This window comes from Camelus bactrianus, chromosome 6 (assembly GCF_048773025.1).
Source record: "Camelus bactrianus isolate YW-2024 breed Bactrian camel chromosome 6, ASM4877302v1, whole genome shotgun sequence".
Taxonomy (NCBI): Eukaryota; Metazoa; Chordata; class Mammalia; order Artiodactyla; family Camelidae; genus Camelus; species Camelus bactrianus.
In genome coordinates this window covers 105,313,284-105,333,689 of record NC_133544.1, presented here as the reverse complement: position 1 = coordinate 105,333,689, position 20,406 = coordinate 105,313,284, and positions in this window count along the sequence as shown.

Here is a 20,406-nt window from a genome sequence, read left to right as displayed (position 1 = left end):
TCTTGGAGCGATTTTTAACCTAGGGAAATGTAATTTACATAAATTTCCTCGCCGTGACATTCTATGTTCTGAACATTCTACATGCATAACAGATTCGACAAAAATTCACTACAGATATTTTAGCATGTGGATTACCGAACTTTCATCACAAAACATTGAATATTGATACTTATAAGTATTTTCTCAGATTTTGCAGCGTTTTCCAAGCGCCGGTTTCAAAAATGAAGCAGTTTTCCCAGAAAAATCCTCTTGAAGTTAGTTCTACCGAATAGACAAGTAGTTTACATTCTTTCAATCACCGTGAAATTCCACGTTCCGATCATCGTATATGCATCACGGATTAGAAAAAAAATTCTTTAATATGTTGTGAAAATATGGATTACCGAACTTTCTTCCAAAATAAAGGCATCTTTACAGCTACAACTATTTTCTCCCTTTTCGCAGCTTTATCCAAATATCACATTCAAGAATTAAGCAATTTTCGCTGAAATATACTATTCTAGCTAATTCTACCCAATAGAATTCTCATTTACATTGTTTCATTACCGTGAAATTTTGTTTTTTGAACGCACTACATGAATCACGGTTTGAAAAATATTTACTACACTCTTGTTAACTTGTGGATTACCGGACTTTCATCCACCAATCAAGTCATATTGACACTTAGAAGCATTTTCTCATATTTCGAAGATTTTTCCTAATGCCAGATTTGAAAATGAGGCAGATTTTGCAGAAAAATGCTCTTGGTGCGAGTTCTACCCAAAAGACAAGTAATTTACATAGATGTGCTCATCAAGATCCTTTGTGGTCCGAACACATTTCATGTATCTCTGATTCGTTAAATATACACTACAGAGATGTTAGCATTTGGATTACCAATCTTACATCCACCATACAAGGCATCTATACACCTACAATATTTACTCTCACTTCACAGTTTTATCCAAACGTCAAATTCGAAAATCATGCATTTTACAGAGAAAAATTCTATTCAAGCTAGTTCTACCCAATAGAATTTTAATTTACATAGTTTCATTACCGTGAATTTCCGTGTTCCAATCACACTAAATAAGTCACGGTTTCGAAAAGTATTCCCTTCATAGTTGGTTACGTGGTTTAACACACTTAAATTCCCCTTTCAAGGCATATTCACACTTAGAAGCATTTTCTCAGATTTCTCAGGTTTTCCTAACGCCAGTTTGGAAAATGAGGCTGATTTCACAGAAAAATGCTCTTGGAGCGAGTTCTACCCAAAAGATATGTAATTTAAGTAGTTCACTCACCGTGACATTCCGTGTTCTGAACATTTTACATGCATCAAGTTCTCGACAATCATTCTTTAATGAGTGTGAGCATGTGGATTATCAAATTTCATCCACCTTACAAGACATGATTTCACCTAGAAACATTTACTCACATTTCGCAGAATTTTCCTAAGGTCAGTTTCGAAAATCAGGCAGTTTCCCCAGAAAAATCCTCTTGTTGCATGTTCCATCCAATAGACATCTCATTTTCATAGATACCATCACCGCAACATTTTGTGTTCCTAAAAATCGGTTCATGCAACAAGGATTCAACAAATATTAACTGCTGAGTTGTTAGCATGTTTATTACCGATCTTTAATAAACCATTGAAGACATATTGTCACCTTAAAGAATTTACACTGATTTCACAGCGTTTTCATAACACCAGTTTCGAATCTGAGGCAGATTTTTCAGTAAAACTCTCCTGGAGAGTGTTCTAACCAATAGATATGTAATTTACATAGCTTCCCTCACCGAGAAAGATCGTGTTCCGAACAGGCTACATACATCAAGGATTGGAGAAACATTTTTAATGAGTTATGTACATGTGTATTACAGATCTTTCATCCACCATACAAGGCATATTGACACATAGAAATATTAAATCTGAGTTCACAGATTTTCCTAATAGCAGTTTCAAAAATCAGGCAGTTTTTAAAGGAAAAAACTTTTGGACCGTGTTCTACCCAATAGGTACGTAAATTACATAGATTCCCCCTCTGTGAAATTACGTGTTACGAACACACCACATGCAGAAAAGATTCGACAAAAATCAACTATAGAGTTGTTTGCATGAGGATGACAGGACTTTCATCACAGTACAAGGCATATTGAAGTTTAGAAGCATTTTCTCTGATTTCACTGAGCTTTCCAAATGCCAGTTTCGAAACTGAGGCAGATTTCACGGCAAAAAACTCTTGGAGCAGGTTCTAACCTATAGAAATGTAATAAACATGGATTCGATCACCGTGAAATTCCGTGTTCTGAACACACTACATGTATCTCGTATTCGACAAATATTCACTACATAGTTGTTTGCATGTGGATTACAGAACTTTCATCCACCATACAAGGCTTACTGTCACTTTGAAGAATTTTCTCAGATTTCAAAGGGTTCATTTTAACGCCAGTTTAGAAAATGAGGCAGATTTGGCCGAAAAATGTTCTTGGAGCGAGTTATACACAAAAGTTATGTAATTTACCTAGTTTTACTCACCATGACATTCCGTGTTCTGAACACGTTACATGCATCACGGATTTGACAAACATTCACTACAGAGTTGGTAGCATAAAGATTACCGAATATTCATCCACCATAAATACCATATTGATACTTCGAAGCACATTCCCATATTTCAAAAGATTGTACTAATGCCAATTTTGAAAATGAGGCAGATTCACAAAATTTTCTCGTGGAGCAAGTACTTCCCAATAGAAATGAATTTTACATAGTTTCCCTCACAGTGACATTTCAATTTCCGAACACGCTACATACTTCACGGATTTGACAAACATTTTTAATGAGTTATATACATGTGTATTACAGAATTTTCACCCACCATAAAAGGCATATTTAAACCTAGAAACATTAACTCTTAATTTGCAGCCTTTTCCTAATGCCAGTTTTTCGAAAATCAGGCCGTTTTATCCGGAAAAATTTGGAGGGATTTCTACCCAATAGACATGAAAATTACATAGATTCGATCTCTGTAATTTTCCGTCATACGATCACGCTACATGCATAGGCTTTCTACAATTATTCACATCAGGTTTGTTTGCATGTGGCTTTATGAACTTCCAACACAATAAAAGACATATTGACAGTTTGAAGCATTTTCTCTGATTTTGAAATAATTTCCAAATGCCAGTTTCGAAAATGAGGCAGATTTCACAGAGAAAATCTCTTGGAGTGAGTTCTACCCAAGAGACATTTAATTTACATAGATTCGCTCACCGTGATATTCTATGTTCTGAATATTGTTTATGTATCTCGGATTCGACAAATATTCTCTACAGAGTTGTTAGTATGCGGATTGCCGAACTCTCATCCACAATACAAGGCATATTTACACCTACAATTAATTAATCTGTGTTCGCAGCTTATTCCTAACGCCAGTTTCAAAAATCAGGCTGTTATCTCAGGAAAAACCTCTTTTAGAGATTTCTAACCTAGGGAAATACAATTTACAAAAATTTGATCGCCGTGATATTCCGTGTTCCGAACATTCTACATGCAAAACTGATTCGACAAATAATCTCTACAGATTTTTTAGAATGTGGATTACCGAACTTTCAACAAAATACATTGAATACTGATACTTAGAAGTATTTTCTCAGATTTTGCAGCATTTTCATAACGCCAGTTTCAAAAATGAAGCAGTTTTCACAGGAAAATTCACTTGGAGTGTGTTCAACCTAATAGGCATGTAGTTTACATTGTTTCAATCACCATGAAATTCCACGTTCCGAACATGGTACATGCATCATGGATTAGAAAATAGATTCTTTAATATGTTGTGAAAATTTGGATTACTGAACTTTCTTACAACATAAAGGCATCTATACACATACAAATTTTTTCTCTCATTAGGCAGATTTATCCAAACATCACATTCGAGTATCAAGCAATTTTCACCGAAAAATTCTATTCTAGCTAGTTCTACCCAATAGAATTCTCATTTACATTGTTTCATTAAAGTGAAATTCTGTTTTCCGAACGCGCTACTTGAATCAAAGTTTGAAAAATATTACTATACTCTTGTTAACATGTGGATTACCGGACTTTCATCCACCAATTAAGTCATATTGACACTTAGAAGCATTTTCTCATATTTCGAAGATTTTTCCTAACGCCAGATTTGAAAATGAGGCAGATATTGCAGAAAAATGCTCTTGGAGCGAGTTCTACCCAATAGACAGGTAATTTACATAGATGTGCTCATCATGACATTTTGTGTTCAAAACACATTTCATGTATCTCGAATTCGACAAATATTCACCTCAGAGATGTTAGCATTTGGATTACCAATCTTACATCCACCATACAAGGCATATTTAAACCTACAAGTATTTACTGTCATTTCACAGTTTTATCCAAACTTCAAATTCGAAAATCATGCAATTTGTTCAGAAAAATTCTATTCAAGCTAGTTCTACCCAATAGAATTTTAATTTACATAGTTTCATTACCGTGAATTTCCGTGTAACAAAAACGCTAAATAAGTCACGGATTCGAAAACTATTCCCTTCATAGTTGGTTATGTGGATTACCAGACTTAAATTCCCCATTCAAGGCATATTCACATTTAGAAGCATTTTCTCAGATTTCTCAGGTTTTTCCTAATGCCAGTTTGGAAAATGAGGCTGATTTCACAGAAAATGTTCTTGGAGCCAGATCTACACGAAAGATATTTAATTTAACTAGTACACTCACCGTTATATTCTGTGTTCTGGACATGTTGCATGCATCATGGTTTCGACAATCATACTTTAATGAGTGTGAGCATGTGGATTATCAAATTTTCATCCACCTTACAAGACATGTTTTCACCTAGAAACATTTACTCACATTTCACAGAATTTTCCTAACGTCAGTTTCGAAAATCAGGCAGTTTCCCCAGAAAAATCCTCTTGTTGCATGTTCCATCCAATAGACATCTCATTTTCATAGATACCATCACCGCAACATTTTGTGTTCCTAAAAATCGGTTCATGCAACAAGGATTCAACAAATATTAACTGCTGAGTTGTTAGCATGTTTATTACCGATCTTTAATAAACCATTGAAGACATATTGTCACCTTAAAGAATTTACACTGATTTCACAGCGTTTTCATAACACCAGTTTCGAATCTGAGGCAGATTTTTCAGTAAAACTCTCCTGGAGAGTGTTCTAACCAATAGATATGTAATTTACATAGCTTCCCTCACCGAGAAAGATCGTGTTCCGAACAGGCTACATACATCAAGGATTGGAGAAACATTTTTAATGAGTTATGTACATGTGTATTACAGATCTTTCATCCACCATACAAGGCATATTGACACATAGAAATATTAAATCTGAGTTCACAGATTTTCCTAATAGCAGTTTCAAAAATCAGGCAGTTTTTAAAGGAAAAAACTTTTGGACCGTGTTCTACCCAATAGGTACGTAAATTACATAGATTCCCCCTCTGTGAAATTACGTGTTACGAACACACCACATGCAGAAAAGATTCGACAAAAATCAACTATAGAGTTGTTTGCATGAGGATGACAGGACTTTCATCACAGTACAAGGCATATTGAAGTTTAGAAGCATTTTCTCTGATTTCACTGAGCTTTCCAAATGCCAGTTTCGAAACTGAGGCAGATTTCACGGCAAAAAACTCTTGGAGCAGGTTCTAACCTATAGAAATGTAATAAACATGGATTCGATCACCGTGAAATTCCGTGTTCTGAACACACTACATGTATCTCGTATTCGACAAATATTCACTACATAGTTGTTTGCATGTGGATTACAGAACTTTCATCCACCATACAAGGCTTACTGTCACTTTGAAGAATTTTCTCAGATTTCAAAGGGTTCATTTTAACGCCAGTTTAGAAAATGAGGCAGATTTGGCCGAAAAATGTTCTTGGAGCGAGTTATACACAAAAGTTATGTAATTTACCTAGTTTTACTCACCATGACATTCCGTGTTCTGAACACGTTACATGCATCACGGATTTGACAAACATTCACTACAGAGTTGGTAGCATAAAGATTACCGAATATTCATCCACCATAAATACCATATTGATACTTCGAAGCACATTCCCATATTTCAAAAGATTGTACTAATGCCAATTTTGAAAATGAGGCAGATTCACAAAATTTTCTCGTGGAGCAAGTACTTCCCAATAGAAATGAATTTTACATAGTTTCCCTCACAGTGACATTTCAATTTCCGAACACGCTACATACTTCACGGATTTGACAAACATTTTTAATGAGTTATATACATGTGTATTACAGAATTTTCACCCACCATAAAAGGCATATTTAAACCTAGAAACATTAACTCTTAATTTGCAGCCTTTTCCTAATGCCAGTTTTTCGAAAATCAGGCCGTTTTATCCGGAAAAATTTGGAGGGATTTCTACCCAATAGACATGAAAATTACATAGATTCGATCTCTGTAATTTTCCGTCATACGATCACGCTACATGCATAGGCTTTCTACAATTATTCACATCAGGTTTGTTTGCATGTGGCTTTATGAACTTCCAACACAATAAAAGACATATTGACAGTTTGAAGCATTTTCTCTGATTTTGAAATAATTTCCAAATGCCAGTTTCGAAAATGAGGCAGATTTCACAGAGAAAATCTCTTGGAGTGAGTTCTACCCAAGAGACATTTAATTTACATAGATTCGCTCACCGTGATATTCTATGTTCTGAATATTGTTTATGTATCTCGGATTCGACAAATATTCTCTACAGAGTTGTTAGTATGCGGATTGCCGAACTCTCATCCACAATACAAGGCATATTTACACCTACAATTAATTAATCTGTGTTCGCAGCTTATTCCTAACGCCAGTTTCAAAAATCAGGCTGTTATCTCAGGAAAAACCTCTTTTAGAGATTTCTAACCTAGGGAAATACAATTTACAAAAATTTGATCGCCGTGATATTCCGTGTTCCGAACATTCTACATGCAAAACTGATTCGACAAATAATCTCTACAGATTTTTTAGAATGTGGATTACCGAACTTTCAACAAAATACATTGAATACTGATACTTAGAAGTATTTTCTCAGATTTTGCAGCATTTTCATAACGCCAGTTTCAAAAATGAAGCAGTTTTCACAGGAAAATTCACTTGGAGTGTGTTCAACCTAATAGGCATGTAGTTTACATTGTTTCAATCACCATGAAATTCCACGTTCCGAACATGGTACATGCATCATGGATTAGAAAATAGATTCTTTAATATGTTGTGAAAATTTGGATTACTGAACTTTCTTACAACATAAAGGCATCTATACACATACAAATTTTTTCTCTCATTAGGCAGATTTATCCAAACATCACATTCGAGTATCAAGCAATTTTCACCGAAAAATTCTATTCTAGCTAGTTCTACCCAATAGAATTCTCATTTACATTGTTTCATTAAAGTGAAATTCTGTTTTCCGAACGCGCTACTTGAATCAAAGTTTGAAAAATATTACTATACTCTTGTTAACATGTGGATTACCGGACTTTCATCCACCAATTAAGTCATATTGACACTTAGAAGCATTTTCTCATATTTCGAAGATTTTTCCTAACGCCAGATTTGAAAATGAGGCAGATATTGCAGAAAAATGCTCTTGGAGCGTGTTCTACCCAATAGACAGGTAATTTACATAGATGTGCTCATCATGACATTTTGTGTTCAAAACACATTTCATGTATCTCGAATTCGACAAATATTCACCTCAGAGATGTTAGCATTTGGATTACCAATCTTACATCCACCATACAAGGCATATTTAAACCTACAAGTATTTACTGTCATTTCACAGTTTTATCCAAACTTCAAATTCGAAAATCATGCAATTTGTTCAGAAAAATTCTATTCAAGCTAGTTCTACCCAATAGAATTTTAATTTACATAGTTTCATTACCGTGAATTTCCGTGTAACAAAAACGCTAAATAAGTCACGGATTCGAAAACTATTCCCTTCATAGTTGGTTATGTGGATTACCAGACTTAAATTCCCCATTCAAGGCATATTCACATTTAGAAGCATTTTCTCAGATTTCTCAGGTTTTTCCTAATGCCAGTTTGGAAAATGAGGCTGATTTCACAGAAAATGTTCTTGGAGCCAGATCTACACGAAAGATATTTAATTTAACTAGTACACTCACCGTTATATTCTGTGTTCTGGACATGTTGCATGCATCATGGTTTCGACAATCATACTTTAATGAGTGTGAGCATGTGGATTATCAAATTTTCATCCACCTTACAAGACATGTTTTCACCTAGAAACATTTACTCACATTTCACAGAATTTTCCTAACGTCAGTTTCGAAAATCAGGCAGTTTTCCCAGAAAAATCCTCTTGTTGCATATTCCATCCAATAGATATCTCATTTTCATAGATACAGTCACCGTAATATTCCGTGTTCCTAAAAAACGGTTCATGCACCAAGGATTCAACAAATGTTCACTGCTGAGTTGTTAGCATGTGAATTACCAATCTTTAATAAACCACTGAAGACATATTGTCACCTTAAAGCATTTACTCTGATTTCACAGCGTTTTCATAACACCAGTTTCGAAACTGAAGCAGATTTTTCAGTAAAACTCTCCTGGAGAGTGTTCTAACCAATGGATATGTAATTTACATAGCTTCCCACAACGAGAAAAACCGTGTTCCGAACAGGCTACATACATCAAGGATTTGAGAAACATTTTTAATGAGTTTTGTACATGTGTATTACAGGCCTTTCATCCACCATACAAGGCATATTGACACATAGAAACATTAACTCTGAGTTCCCAGCTTTTTCCAAAAAGCAGTTTCGAAAGTCAGGCAGTTTTCAAAGGAAAAAAGTGTTGGAGCGTGTTCTACCCAATAGATACGTAAATTACATAGATTCCCCCACTGTGAAATAACGTGTTTCGAACACACCACATGCAGAAAAGTTTCAACAAATATAAATTATATAGTTGTTTGCATGAGGATGACAGGACTTTCAACACAATACAATGCATATTGATGCTTAGAAGAATTTTCTCTGATTTCACAGAGCTTTCAAAATGCCAGTTTCGAAAATGAGGCAGATTCCACGGCAAAAAACTCTTGGAGCAGGTTCTAACCTATAGAAATGAAATTTACATGTATTCGGTCACCGTGAAATTCCGTGTTCTGAACACGCTACATGCATCTCAGATTCGACAAATATTCACTACATAATTGTTAGCATGTGGATTACAGCACTTTCATCCACCAAACATAGCTTACTGACACTTTGAAGAATTTTCTCTGATTTCACAGTTTAGTTTTAACGCCACTTTAGAAAATGAGGTAGATTTGGCAGAAAAATGCTCTGGGAGCGAGTTATACACAAAAGATATGTAATTAACCTAGTTTTACTCACCGTGACATTCCGTGTTCTGAACACATTACATGCATCACGGATTTGACAAACATACTTTTATGAGTTGTTTACATTTGTATTATGGAACTTTCATCTTCCTTACAATGTATATTTATACATAGAAATTTTATTCTGATTTAGTAGATTTCTCCTAATCTCAGTTTCTAAAATCATGCAGTTTTCACAGAGAAATCCTCTTGGAGCGAGTTCTATCCAATAGACATGCAATTTTCATAGAATCCATCATCGTGAAATTCCGTGCTCCAAAATAGCTACACGCATCACGGATTCGACAAATATTCACTACAGAGTTGGCAGCATAAGGATTACCGAACTTTCATCCACCATAAATGCCATATTGACACTTTGAAGCACTTTCCCATATTTCAAAATATGTTCCTAATGCCAGTTTTGAAAATAAGGCAGATTCACAAAAAATTCTCGTGGAGCAAGTACTTCTCAATAGAAATGTAATTTACATAGTTTCCCTCACAGTGACTTTCCAATTTCCAAAAATGCTACATACTTCACGGATTTGACAAACATTTTTATGAGTTATGTACATGTGTATTACAGAACTTTCATCCACCATACAAGGCATATTTCAACCTAGAAACATTAACTCTGAATTTGCAGCCTTTTCCAAATGCCAGTTTTTCGAAAAATAGGCCGTTACATCCGGAAAAAAATTTGGAGTGAGTTCTACCCAATAGACATGAAAATTACATAGATTCCATCTCCGGAAATTTCTGTCTTACGATCACACTACATGCATAGGCTTTCTACAATTATTATCATCAGGTTTGTTTGCATGTGGCTTTATGAGCTTCCATCACAATAAAAGACATATTGACAGTTTCAAGCATTTTCTCTGATTTTGAAGGAATTTCCAAATGCAAGATTCGAAAATGAGGCAGATTTCGCACAGAAAACCTCTTGGAGTGAGTTCTACCCAAGAGATATTTATTTTACATAGATTCGCTCACCGTGATATTCTATGATCTGAACACTATTCATGTATCTCGGATTCGACAAATATTCTCTACAGAGTTGTTAGTATGCGGATTGCCGAACTTTCATCCACCATACAAGGCATATTTACACCTACAATTGATTAATCTGTGTTCGCAGCTTATTCCTAATGCCAGTTTCAAAAATCAGGCTGTTATCTCAGGAAAAAACTCTTGGAGCGATTTCTAACCTAGGGAAATGTAATTTACATAAATTTCCTCGCCGTGACATTCAATGTTCTGAACATTCTACATGCATAACTGATTCGAAAAATATTCACTACAGATTTGTTAGCATGTGGATTACCGAACTTTCATCAGAAAACATTAAATATTGATACTTAGAAGTATTTTCTCAGATTTTGCAGCGTTTTCGAAGCGCCAGTTTCAAAACTGAAGCAGTTTTCGCAGAAAAATTCCCTTGGAGTGTGTTCTACCTAATAGGCAAGTAGTTTAAATTATTTCAAACACCGTGAAATTCCACGTTCCTAACATGGTACGTGCATCACGGATTAGAAAAAAGATTCTTTAATATGTTGTGAAAATATGGATTACTGAACTTTCTTCCAACATAAAGGCATCTTTACACCTACAAATATTATGTCTCATTTCGCAGCTTTATTGAAACATCCCATTCGAGAATCAAGGAATTTTCGCTGAAATATTCTATTCTAGCTAGTTCTACCCAATAGAATTCTAATTTACATAGTTTTATTACCGTGAAATTCTGTTTTCCGTACGCTCTACATGAATCACGGTTTGAAAATATTTACTACACTGTTGTTAACATGTGGATTACCGGACATTCATCCACCAATGCAGTCATATTGACACTTAGAAGCATTTTCTCATATTTCGAAGATTTTTCCTAACGCCAGATTTGAAAATGAGGCAGATTTTTCAGAAAAATGCTCTTGGAGCGAGTTCTACCCAATAGACAGGTAATTTAAATAGATGTGCTAATCATGACATTTTGTGTTCTGAACACATTTCATGTATCTCTGATTCGACAAATATTCACTACATAGTTGTTATCATGTGGATTACAGCACTTTCATCCTCCATACAAGGCTTACTGACACTTTGAAGAATTTTCTCAGATTTCACAGTTTAGTTTTAACGCCAGTTTAGAAAATGAGGAAGTTTTGGCAGAAAAATGTTCTTGGAGCAAGTTATACACAAAGGATATGTAATTTACCTAGTTTTATACACCGTGACATTCCGTGTTGTGAACACGTTACATGCATGACGGATTTGACAAACTTTCTTTAATGAGTTGTGAACATTTGTATTATCGAACTTTCATCTTCCTTACAATGTAGATTTATACATAGAAAGTTTTATTCTGATTTAGTAGATTTCTCCTAATCTCAGTTTCTAAAATCATGCTGTTTACACAGAGAAATCCTCTTGGAGGGTGTTCTATCCAATAGACATTCATTTACATAGAACCCGTCATCGTGAAATTCCGTGTTCCAAAATAGCTACATTCATCACGGATTTGACAAATATTCACTACAGATTTGGTAGCATAAGGTTTACCGAACATTCATCCACCATAAATGCCATAATGACACTTTGAAGCACTTTCCCATATATTAAAAGATTTTCCTAATGCCAGTTTTGAAAATGAGGCAGATTCACAAAATTTTCTCGTGGAGCAAGTACTTCCCAATAGAAATATAATTTACATAGTTTCCCTCACAGTGACGTTCCAATTTCCGAACACGCTACATACTTCTCGGATTTGACAAACATTTTTAATGACTTATGTACATGTCTATTACAGAACTTTCACCCAGCATAAAAGGCACATTTAAACCTAGAAACATTAACTCTTAATTTGCAGCCTTTTCCTAATGCCAGTTTTTCGAAAATCAGGCCGTTTTATCTGGAAAAATTTGGAGCGATTTCTACCCAATAGACATGAAAATTACATAGATTCCATCTCTGGAAATTTCCGTCATACGATCACGCTACATGCATAGGCTTTCTACAATTATTCACATCATGTTTGTTTGCATGTGGCTTTATGAACTTCCATCACAATTAAAGTCATATTGACAGTTTGAAGCATTTTCTCTGATTTTGAATTAATTTCCAAATGCCAGTTTCAAAAATGAGGCAGATTTCACAGAGAAAAACTCTTGGAGTGAGTTCTACCCAAGAGATATTTAATTTACATAGATTCGCTCACCATGATATTCTATGTTCTGAACACTCTTTATGTATCTCGGATTCGACAAATATTCTCTACAGGGTTGTTAGTATGCGGATTGCCGAACTTTCATCCACAATACAAGGCATATTTACACCTACAATTAATTAATCTGTGTTCGCAGCTTATTCCTAACGCCAGTTTCAAAAATCAGGCTGTTATCTCAGGAAAAACCTCTTTTAGAGATTTCTAACCTAGGGAAATATAATTTACAAAAATTTGATCGCCGTGATATTCCATGTTCCGAACATTCTACATGCAAAACTGATTCGACAAATAATCACTACAGATTTTTTAGAATGTGGATTACCGAACTTTCAACACAATACATTGAATACTGTTACTTAGAAGTATTTTCTCAGATTTTGCAGCATTTTCATAACGCCAGTTTCAAAAATGAAGCAGTTTTCACAGGAAAATTCACTTGGAGTGTGTTCAACCTAATAGGCATGTAGTTTACATTGTTTCAATCACCATGAAATTCCACGTTCCGAACATGGTACATGCATCATGGATTAGAAAATAGATTCTTTAATATGTTGTGAAAATTTGGATTACTGAACTTTCTTACAACATAAAGGCATCTATACACATACAAATTTTTTCTCTCATTAGGCAGATTTATCCAAACATCACATTCGAGTATCAAGCAATTTTCGCCGAAAAATTCTAATCTAGCTAGTTCTACCCAATAGAATTCTAATTTACATAGTTTCATTACCGTGAAATTCTGTTTTCCGAACGCGCTACTTGAATCATAGTTTGAAAAATATTACTACACTCTTGTTAACATGTGGATTACCGGACTTTCATCCACCAATAAAGTCATATTGACACTTAGAAGCATTTTCTCATATTTCGAAGATTTTTCCTAACGCCAGATTTGAAAATGAGGCAGATATTGCAGAAAAATGCTCTTGGAGCGAGTTCTACCCAATAGACAGGTAATTTACATAGATGTGCTCATCATGACATTTTGTGTTCCAAACACATTTCATATATCTCGAATTCGACAAATAATCACCTCAGAGATGTTAGCATTTGGATTACCAATCTTACATCCACCATACAAGGCATATTTACACCTACAAGTATTTACTGTCATTTCACAGTTTTATCCAAACTTCAAATTCGAAAATCATGCAATTTGTTCAGAAAAATTCTATTCAAGCTACTTCTACCCAATAGAATTTTAATTTACATAGTTTCATTACTGTGAATTTCCGTGTTCCAAACACGCTAAATAAGTCACGGATTCGAAAACTATTCCCTTCATTGTTGGTTATGTGGATTACCAGACTTAAATTCCCCATTCAAGGCATATTCACATTTAGAAGCATTTTCTCAGATTTCTCAGGTTTTTCCTAAAGCCAGTTTGGAAAATGAGGCTGATTTCACAGAAAATGTTCTTGGAGCCAGATCTACACGAAAGATATTTAATTTAACTAGTTCACTCACCGTTATATTCTGTGTTCTGAACATGTTGCATGCATCATGGTTTCGACAATCATTCTTTAATGAGTGTGAGCATGTGGATTATCAAATTTTCATCCACCTTACAAGTCATGTTTTCACCTAGAAACATTTACTCACATTTCGCAGAATTTTCCTAACGTCAGTTTCGAAAATCAGGCAGTTTTCGCAGAAAAATCCTCTTGTTGCATGTTCCATCCAATAGATATCTCATTTTCATCGATACCGTCACCGTAACATTCCGTGTTCCTAAAAAACGGTTCATGCACCAAGGATTCAACAAATATTCACTGCTGAGTTGTTAGCATGTGAATTACCGATCTTTAATAAACCATTGAAGACATATTGTCACCTTAATGCATTTACTCTGATTTCACAGCGTTTTCATAACACCAGTTTCGAAACTGAAACAGATTTTTCAGTAAAACTCTCCTGGATAGTGTTCTAACTAATGGATATGTAATTTACATAGCTTCCCACACCGAGAAAAACCGTGTTCCGAACAGGCTATATACATCAAGGATTTGAGAAACATTTTTAATGAGTTTTGTACATGTGTATTACAGGCCTTTCATCCACCATACAAGGCATATTGACACATAGAAACATTAACTCTGAGTTCCCAGCTTTTTCCTAAAAGCAGTTTCGAAAGTCAGGCAGTTTTCAAAGGAAAAAACTGTTGGAGCGTGTTCTACCCAATAGATACATAAATTACATAGATTCCCCCGCTGTGTAATAACGTGTTTCGAACACACCACATGCAGAAAATGTTCGACAAAAATAAATTATATAGTTGTTTGCATGAGGATGTCAGGACTTTCAACACAATACAATGCATATTGATGCTTAGAAGAATTTTCTCTGATTTCACAGAGCTTTCAAAATGCCAGTTTCGAAAATGAGGCAGATTCCACGGCAAAAAACTCTTGGAGCAGGTTCTAACCTATAGAAATGAAATTTACATGGATTCGGTCACCGCGAAATTCCGTGTTCTGAACACGCTACATGCATCTCAGATTCGACAAATATTCACTACATAGTTGTTAGCATGTGGATTACAGCACTTTCATCCACCAAACATGGCTTACTGACACTTTGAAGAATTTTCTCAGATTTCACAGGTTAGTTTTAACGCCAGTTTAGGAAATGAGGAAGTTTTGGCAGAAAAATGTTCTTGGAGTGATTTATACACAAAGGATATGTAATTTACCTAGTTTTACACACCGTGACATTCCGTGTTCTGAACACGTTACATGCATGACGGATTTGACAAACTTTCTTTAATGAGTTGTGAACATTTGTATTATCGAACTTTCATCTTCCTTACAATGTAGATTTATACATAAAAAGTTTTATTGTGATTTAGTAGATTTCCCCTAATCTCAGATTCTAAAATCATGCAGTTTACACAGAGAAATCCTCTTGGAGCGAGTTCTATCCAATAGACATTCATTTACATAGAACCCGTCATCGTGAAATTCCGTGTTCCAAAATAGCTACATTCATCACGGATTTGACAAATATTCACTACAGATTTGGTAGCATAAGTTTTACCGAACATTCATCCACCATAAATGCCATAATGACACTTTGAAGCACTTTCCCATATATTAAAAGATTTTCCTAATGCCAGTTTTGAAAATGAGGCAGATTCACAAAATTTTCTCGTGGAGCAAGTACTTCCCATTAGAAATGTAATTTACATAGTTTCCCTCACAGTGACGTTCCAATTTCCAAACACGCTACATACTTCACGGATTTGACAAACATTTTTAATGACTTATGTACATGTCTATTACAGAACTTTCATCCACCATACAAGGCATATTAAAACCTAGAAATATTAACTCTGAATTTGCAGACTTTTTTTAATGCCAGTTTCGTAAATCAGGCCGTTTTCTCCAGAAAAAATTTTTGGAGCTTTATCTACCCAATAGAGAAGAAATTTACATAGATTCCATCTCCGGAAATTTCCGTCATACAATCACGCTACATGCATAGGCTTTCTACAATTATTATCATCAGGTTTGTTTGCATGTGGCTATAAGTACTTCCATCACAATACAAGGCATATTGACACTTTGAAGCATTTTCTCAGATTTTGAAGGAATTTCCAAATGCCAGAATCGAAAATGAGGCAGATTTCACAGAGAAAACCTCTTGGAGTGAATTCTACCCGAGAGACATGTATTTTAACTAGATTCGCTCACCGTGATATTCTGTGTTACGAACACTCTTCATGGACCTTGGATTCAAAAAATATTCTCTACAGAGTTGTTAGTATGTGGATTGCCGAACTTTCATCCACCGTACAAGGCATATTTACACCTACAATTGTTTAATCTGATTTCCTAGCATATTCCAAAAGCCAGTTTCAAAAATCAGGCTGTTATCTCAGGAAATAACTCTTGGAGCGATTTGTAACCTTGGGAAATGTAATTTACCTAAATTTCCTCACCGTGACATTCCGTGTTCTGAACATTCTACATGCATAACGGATTCGACAAATATTCATTACAGATTTGTTACCATGCGGATTAGCGAATTTTCATCACAAAATATTGAATATTAATACTTAGAAGTATTTTCTCAGATTTTGCAGTGTTTTCCAAGGGCCAGTTTCAGAAATGAAGCAGTTTTCACAGAAAAATTCTCTTGAAGTTAGTTCTACCAAATAGACAAGTAGTTTACATTGTTTCAATCACCGTGAAATTCCACATTCCGAACATGGTACATGCATCACGGATTAGAAAATAGATAGTTTAATATGTTGTGAAAATGTAGATTACTGAACTTTCTAACAACATACAGGCATCTTTACACCTACAAATATTTTCTCTCATTTCGCAGCTTTATCCAAATATCCCATTAGAGGATCAAGCAATTTTTGCCAAAATATTATATTCTAGCTAGTTCTACCCAATGGAATTCTCATTTACATAGTTTCATTACGGTGAAATACTGTTTTTCGAACGCGCTTCATGAATCACGGTTTGAAAATATTTACTACACCCTTGTTAACTTGTGGATTACCGGACTTTCATCCACCAATCAAGTCATATTGACACTTAGAAGCATTTTCTCATATTTCGAAGATTATTCCTATCACCAGATTTGAAAATGAGGCAGATTTTCAGAAAAATGCTCTTGGAGCGAGTTCTACCCAATAGACAGGTAATTTACATAGATGTGCTCATCATGACATTTTGTGTTCCGAACACATTTCATGTATCTCGGATTCGAGAAATATTCACTACAGAGATGTTAGCATTTGAATTACCAATCTTACATACACCATAAAAGGCATATTTACACCTACAAATAATTACTCTCATTTCGCAGTTTTATACAAACGTCAAATTCCAAAACCATGCAATTTGCGCAGAAAAATTCTATTCAAGCTAGTTCTACCCAATAGAATTTTAATTTACGTAGTTTCATTACTGTGATTTTCCGTGTTCCAAACACGCTAAATATGTCACGGATACGAAAACTATTCCCTTCATAGTTGGTTATGTGTATTACTGGTCTTAAATTATCCATTCAAGGCATATTCACACTTAGAAGCATTTTCTCATATTTCTCAGGTTTTTCCTAACGTCAGGTTGGAAAATGATGCTGATTTCACAGAAAATGTTCTTGGAGACAGTTCTACCCAAAAGATATATATTTTAAGTCGTTCACTCACCGTGACATTCCGTCTTCTGAACATGTTACATGCATCAAGGATTCGACAATCATTCTTTAATGAGTGTGAGCATGTGGATTATCAAATTTTCATCCACCTTACAAGACATGTTTTCACCTAGAAACATTTACTCACATTTCGCAGAATTTTCCTAAGGTCAGTTTCGAAAATCAGGCAGTTTTACCAGAAAAATCCTCTTGTTGCCTTTTCCATCAAATAGACATCTCATTTTCATAGATACCATCACTGTAACATTCCGTGTTCCTAAAAAACGGTTCATGCACCAAGAATTCAACAAATATTCACTGCTGAGTTGTTAACATGTGAATTACCGATCTTTAATAAATCATTGAAGACATATTGTCACCTTAAAATATTTACTCTGAAATCACAGCGTTTTCATAACACCAGTTTCGAAACTGAGGCAGATTTTTCAGTAAAACTCTCCTGGAGAAGGTTCTACCAGAAGATATGTAATAAACGTAGCTTCCCTCACCGAGAAAGACCGTGTTTCGAACAGGCTACATACATCAAGGATTGGAGAAACATTTTTAATGAGTTATTTACATGAGTATTACCGATCTTTCATCCACCATACAAAGCATATTGACACATAGAAACATTAACTCTGAGTTCGCAGCTTTTTCCTAATAGCAGTTTCGAAAATCATGCAGTTTTCAAACGAAAAAGCTGTTGGAGCGTGTTGTACCCAATAGGTACGTAAATTACATAGATTCCCCCGCTGTGAAATTACGTGTACCTAACAGACCACATGCAGAAAAGATTCGACAAAAATAAACTATAGGGTTGTTTGCATGAGAATGACAGTATTTCATCACAATACAAGGCATATTGATGCTTAGAAGCATTTTCTTTGATTTCACAGAGCTTTCAAAATGCCAGTTTCGAAAATGAGGCAGATTCCATGGCAAAAAACTCTTGGAGCAGGTTCTAACCTACAGACATGAAATTTACATGGATTTGGTCACCGTGAAATTCCGTGTTCTGAACACGCTACATGCATCTAAGATTCGACAAATATTCACTATATAGTTGTTAGCATGTGGATTACAGCACTTTCATCCACCAAACCAGGCTTACTGACACTTTGAAGAATTTTCTCAGATTTCACAGTTTAGTTTTAACGCCAGTTTAGAAAATGAGGCAGATTTGGCAGAAAAATGGTCTTGAAGCGAGTTATACACAAAAGATATGTAATTAACCTAGTTTTACTCACCGTGACATTCCGTGTTCTGAACACGTTACATGCATGACGGTTTTCACAAACTTTCTTTAATGAGTTGTGAACATTTGTATTATCGAACTTTCATATACCTTACAATGTATATTTATACATAGAAAGTTTTATTCTGATTTAGTAGATTTCTCCTAATCTCAGTTTCTAAAATCATGCAGTTTTCACAGGGAAATCCTCTTGGAGCGAGTTCTATCCAATAGACATGCAATTTTCATAGAATCCATCTTCGTGAAATTCGGTGCTCCAAAATAGCTACACGCATCACGGATTCGACAAATATTCACTACAGAGTTGGTAGCATAAGGATTACCGAACATTCATCCATCATAAATGCCATATTGACACTTTGAAGCACTTTCCCATATTTCAAAATATTTTCCAAATGCCAGTTTTGAAAATGAGGCAGATTCACAAAAAATTCTCGTGGAGCAAGTACTTCCCAATAGAAATGTAATTTACATAGTTTCCCTCACAGTGACATTCCAATTTCCGAAAACGCTACATACTTCACGGATTTGACAAACATTTTTATGAGTTATGTACATGTGTATTACAGAACTTTCATCCACCATACAAGGCATATTTCAACCTAGAATCATTAACTCTGAATTTGCAGCCTTTTCCTAATGCCAGTTTTTTGAAAATCAGGCCGTTATTTCCGGAAAAAAATTTGGAGCGTGTTCTACCCAATAGACATGAAATTAACATAGATTACATCTCCGGAAATTTCTGTCATACGATCACGCTACATGCATAGGCTTTCTACAATTATTCACATCAGGTTTGTTTGCATGTAGCTTTATGAACTTCCATCACAATAAAAGACATATTGACAGTTTCAAGCATTTTCTCTGATTTTGAAGGAATGTCCAAATGCCAGATTCGAAAATGAGGCAGATTTCGCAGAGAAAACCTCTTGGAGTGAGTTCTACCCAAGAGATATTTATTTTACATAGATTCGCTCACCGTGATATTCTATGATCTGAACACTATTCATGTATCTCGGATTCGACAAATATTCTCTACAGAGTTGTTAGTATGCGGATTGCCGAACTTTCATCCACCATACAAGGCATATTTACACCTACAATTGATTAATCTGTGTTCGCACTTTATTCCTAAAGCCAGTTTCAAAAATCAGGCTCTTATCTCAGGAAAAAACTCTTGGAGCGATTTCTAACCTAGGGAAATGTAATTTACATAAATTTCCTCGCCGTGACATTCCGTGTTCCGAACATTCTACATGCATAACTGATTCGACAAATATTCACTACAGATTTGTTAGCATGTGGATTACCGAACTTTCATCACAAAACATTGAATATT